Here is a 6,014-nt window from a genome sequence, read left to right on the forward strand (position 1 = left end):
TAGCCATTCCCCAATCGATAGATATCCCCTCATTTTCCATTTTTTTCCACTATAAAAAGCATGGCTATAAATATTTTATACAAGTTTTTTTTCCTTATTATCTTTTTGGGATACAAACCCAGCAGTGGTATTGCTGGATCAAAGGGTATGCAATCTTTTAAATCCCTTTGGGCATATTAACGCAGATGTTCTTAACCATTTTTGTATGTTAAAGTTTTAAGGACCCTTCTGCAAATTTGGAGAAGTTTGGAGTGTTGGAAAGAGGAATGAAGGATGACAAAAATTGTACAATTTTTAGATGAGTAGCATACATTAATTAAATTAGTGCTCTATTTTTTAAGGACTATTAAGTTTCTGAAGAAAGTGAACTTGGCCTTCTTGCTTTAAAATCAAAACAGAAGACTTAACAGAGTTACTACTAAAAGGAAGGATGAGTCATAAGTTCCCTTCAGGAAAGTACAAAGATGCAGAATTAGTGTTATCATGGGCTACAAGGAGCTTCCTTTTCATGGGATATTTAGTCATCTTGTCTTGATGGTGAACAGGATAAGCAAAAATTGTATCTTAAGCTCTGATATCTGTTGTAATGGAAAAAGAGGTAGAGAAATTTTATGAAGGACTTGATGAGATCTTACAAATCGAGTCAGCATCCAATGTGATACTTCCAATGTGATACTTGTTGATTTCATTGTATAAGTAGGTAGAGGGGAGGAAGACAAAAATATGTGTTGGAAAATGTGGTTTGGGATGAAAAAAGATGAAAAGACCCAAGGATTGGTGGTTACTCAGAAATCTTATCCCCATTCATCACAAATACTCTCTTCAAGTAGAAAATCAGAAGGTACAAGATATAACACAACATCATGAGAAATTAAATTGCCTTTACCTTCATGGTCAAGAAATAAGAACTTATTAACATGAGAATCATTTAAAAACTATCTCTGTGTATAGTCAGATACTTGATCAATGAGAACAAAAGTCAAAAGTAATATTCAATCAGGGGAAAAGGCAAAGATTAGAAAGACACACTCTGTGCAGTGATATCAGTTCCAACATGATCTACTAAAATAAACTGGGTCTGAAATGGCAATCGGATAAAATGAGAAATTAACTTTGATTATTAACTTTTCTTAGAGAAGTTTTGTATTAGATAGTGATTGGACCTGCGATGTCATTGATACTAGGAACTTATAGATGAGGAAACCTCTTTACTAATACAAGTCAAATCCTTCTCTGAAATTTAAGTCTTAGAGAGTTCCCTTGAGTACTGAGAAGTTAAATGAGGACAATAATGGTCCCTATCTTTCAGATTTGTTGTGAAGATAAAGTGGGATAAAATTTGTAAGGTGCTTTGCAAATCTTAAAGTACCATATATATTCTAGCTCTTGCATATCAAGAGACCCACCACATTACTCTGTGGGCTGCTATGTGAGGAAAGGCCAATGGCACATAAGAAAGCAAAGTTGGAAAGAGTGGTTGGCCTTGAACAAACATCTACAGAGAACATTTGCAGCAAATAAACAGAATTTTAAAGAGACTTTGGAAGACAGTGAGGTGACACAATGGTTAGGGTTCCAGGCCTGAGTTGGGAAGATCTGGGTTCAACTCTAGACTCAGACATTTCCTAGCTATGTGATTCTGGACTAGACATTTAATCCTGTTGCCTAGGGACCAATTTTCAAGACTTATCAAAGAAAGGAAGATTCTAAAAAGAAAAGATCAAGAATGATATAACAAAAAGAGAAGGCAAGCAAGAAGATATCAGTTATGACTGTTATTCCTACTTCCTCATCTCTACAGAAATTTTGTGAAAGTGATATATGCACACACTTAGAGTAAGCTTGATGAAAATGTAGGAAAGAAACAGACAAGCTTTGACAAACAACTCGAAAGTTATAGGAATTATAATCAGTATAATGACTGTTCATGATTCCTGATGACCAGTGATTAACCATGCACTCCTTTAAAGAGGCGATTGATTTAGGGGGCCTATTGAGACATATATTTATTTGTATTAGTGATTGGGACTTTGTTTTGATTGACTATGCATATTTGTTATAAGAAATTTGTTTTTTCTTTTCTTTTTGATTCCAGAAGGGCAGTATGAAGAGAAGAGAAAATAGATTTCTGTTAATTTTTTTTTAATAGTGAGGTGATGTGGAATGTTTTATGTGCTTTCTTTCAGATGGGGTCACTGCATTGTTAGTTTTACTTAACTGTTTTACTTTGTTACAAGAGAATTCTCATAAAATTGGAGTGCTTTGTAAATATTTTTAAAGTAAAAACAGAACACAAATATTTTTTAGAAAAGAACAAGATGAGAACAAAATGTTAACGGCAACTGACATATAAAGCTTGAATTTGAAAAAAAAAAACATATACAGATTATCTCATTTGTGCCTCAATATAACTTTGTGAATCAGACCATACTAGGTTTTATTGTCCTCATCTCTTAATTGAGGAAACAGGAGTTCAGAGAGTTTACGAGTTTTCTATATGTTCACACAGATAGTTAATATCAGAGGCAGGGTTTGAACCATTGTCTTCTTGATTTTAAATCCAACATTCTATTTATTATGCCAAACATGATCTCTTTGGAGGCATCAAAATACTCAACTAAGTATAGTGCTTTGCAAGTTGTAGTTATTTTAATGTGTCTGATTTGACTTGGAAGGAACTTCAAATATCAGTTAGTCCAATATTCTTTTTTTATAGGTGGCAAAACTAATGTTCATATAAGTGAAGAGACCATACATGTATAGCCCAATGGAATTGCTTATCAGTTCTGGGATGGGGGAGGGAGAGGACATGAATCATGTAACCAGGAAAACGATTTTTTAAAAATTATATTAAAAGTAACGAGATCAAAGTCACAGAGCTTCAATTTCAAGAACATATGACATCTCTGGTGTGGAAATTCCCTTTCCTGACATATATTTCAAATCCATTCATGCTCTATCAGATGATTCCATGACATGCTATGAACCAAAAAAGGGAATTAGCTGGTGGTCACTTCTTTTTTTCTTACTTTTCAAACCCTTGAAGTCTGGCTTTAGACTTCATCACTGAAATGAAACTTTCTACAAGTTTGCTAGTGATTTTTAAATTATGAAATATTGTGAATTTTTATTAGGACCCAGTTCTCTTTTTCTTCTTCTTCCTTGATTTCTGTGGCATTAGACAATATTGACCATTCCTCCCATACTTTGCCTCCCCGCTCCCACCTTAACCATTTCATAGACACTTTCTCCCCCTTGAGTCTTCAAGTTTCTGCTTTTTTGGTTGTATTCTCCATCTTGCTTCTTTTTAGTCTTCTTTGCTGGTTAATAATCCAAAAACTACCTCCAATACCTCAGTGTCCTCCAAGACTCTGTCCAAGATTTTCTTTCCTGTCTTGACATGTTCTATTTTGGTGATCTCATCTTTTCTCATGAATTAAATGATCATTTCCATGCAGATGACTTCTAATCATCCCCCTAATCCCCACCCTTATTTTCCATCCCTTCTCACCCTCTCCCTTCTTATTACTCTCTTATTTTTCTTTAGGTCTATTAAATTCTCTCCCCCTCTCTTTCCCTACCTTTTGGTACTCCCCCCCCTCCCACTTTCCCCCTTGGTTTTCCCCTCTCAACTTTCCTGTAGGGTAAGATAGAATTCAATACCTCAGTGGATCTAGATGCTCTTCTCTCTCAGAGTTGATTCCACTGAAAATAAGGTTTAAGTATTACCTATTAGCACTCTCTTCCTCTCCTTCTTATAATAGTATTCTTCCTCTTCCTCCTCCCATGCCTCTTTATGTAGTATAAATTATTCTATTTTTCTTATACCTTCAAGTTTTTTTTTGGTACCATCTTCTATTCCCCCCTTTCTTTCTTTTTTTTTTTTAACATATCTTCTTATACCACTTAGTACCCCAACCACTACCTATGAATAATTCTTCTAACTACTATGATAGTTAATACAGTTTATGAGAGTTACAAATATCATTTTTCCATATAGGAATATAAACAAATTTAACCTTATTGAAGCCCTTAAACATTTCCCCCTCTCTTTCTTTTTTACCTTTTCATGTTTCTCTTGAATTTTGAATTTGGACATTGAATTTTCCATTTAGTTCTGGACTTTTATTTACAAATACTTGGAAATCTATTTGTTGATTGCCCATACTTTCCTCTGGAAGTATATAGTGTGAATTTCAAAACTACTCAACCCTGTTCAAACCATATTTAGAGGATGGGATTTTGCTATGTCCTGATCAATAACAATAGAGATACTTGGAATGACAGAATCAGGTCTTGGAAACTAAAATCTCCACCCTACTCAGGGTACAGGATTTAGGAAGGGCTGCAGCAAAGCTCAAGATTTAATTATTTGAGAATATGGCCTTCAACAGACATGTGCAAAGGGGACAGGCCTCTGGGCAGTCCTGGGTTAAGCTAGAGCCACCATTGGCACAGGGGAGACACAGGAAGTGAGGTAGAGGACAGCTGAGGAGTTTGGGGACTTCCTGTGTGGAGGAAAGGAGGTTGTTGGAGCCTGGTGCTTGGAGGGGAGGCCCTCAGACTGTTTCTCCATTTTGGTCACGTGAGTGATAGGGACTGATCTCTTTTCTTTGCCTCCGCTATCCAGGGCTATCCAGGGCCTTGGGCCTTTGGCCCAGCCTAAGCAGAGTGGGTATTTAAGCCCTATTCCCTTCTCTCCCCTTTCTCTCTCTCTCTGTCTCTCTCTGTCTCTCTCTCTCTCTCTCCCCTTTCTCTCTCTCTCTGTCTCTCTCTCTCTGTCTCTCTCTCTCTGTCTCTCTGTCTCTCTCTCTCCCCTTTCTCTCTCTCTCTCTCCCCTTTATCTCTCTCTCTCTCTGTCTCTCTCTCTCTGTCTCTCTCTGTCTCTCTCTCTCTCTCTCTCTCTCTCTCTCTCTCTCTCTCTCTCTCTCCCTCCCTCTCTCTCTCTCTCTCTCTCTCTCTCTCTCTCTCTCTCTCTCTCTCTCTCTCTCTCTCTCTCTCTCTCTCTCTCTCTCTTTCCCTCTAATACTTTTCTTCCTCCTATTTGTAATTAAAACTCCATAAAAGGTTGACTGCTGACTTGAGTTTTCATTTAGGAATTACATAGCTGAATTCCTTGGCAACCTTAAATTAATATATATCAGTCTTTTAAAGTGATTTCCATATAACAATAGTCAATTTTGATGGGTAGGTGATCCTTGGTTGAAGACCCAATTCTCTTGCCTTTCTGAATATCATATTCCAAGCCTTGTGGTCCTTTAGTGTGGAGGTTTCCAGATCTTGTGTAATCCTGATTGGTGCTCCTTGATATCTGAATTCATGCAGATGACTTCTAGATCTAAATATCTAGACCTGGTTTTTTTTTCTTTCTTGAATTCTAGTACCACTAACTGCCTATGTAACATTTTTAGCTAGATTTTCTGTAAGTTGGAGATATTATCTTTTCCACAAAAATTCTCCATATTCTGATCTTCCCTATTTTTGTTGAAGATTTCATTTTTGTCTAATCACAAAAGTTCTCAACAACAGAACCATTTTTAATTCTTCATTTGTCTTCAAACCCCCATTCCTCATATCCAATCAAGTCTCATTGACATCTAGCTCCAAAATCTCTCTCTCATTCATCCCTTTTCTCGATCCAGACTAACCACTCTAATTTAGACTCTTATCATCTCTAGCCTGGTCCTGCCTGATGACTTCCTAGTGGGTCTCCTTGTCTTCTGTCTCTTTAGTCAAACTGATCCTCTGTACATTTTGTTTATATAGGCTTCTCTGACAAATCCCCAATCCCTTAAATGGAAGTTTTTTGAGGTTAGAACTGTTTTGTTTTTTCTTTGTAGTCCAAGCACCTACCTACAATTTCTAACACATAGTAAATATTTCTTTACTGAATGAATTAATGAACAGTGATATGTCTCCTAAATGTGGCTTGACTGGAAACACTAGGCCAGTACCTGAATCCTTTGTTTTCTTTCTAGAGAAAATTTGAAAGTGGTAGAAGTTAAGTGGTGACA

The sequence above is a fragment of the Monodelphis domestica genome, chromosome 3 (genome assembly GCF_027887165.1).
Source record: "Monodelphis domestica isolate mMonDom1 chromosome 3, mMonDom1.pri, whole genome shotgun sequence".
Lineage (NCBI taxonomy): Eukaryota > Metazoa > Chordata > Mammalia > Didelphimorphia > Didelphidae > Monodelphis > Monodelphis domestica.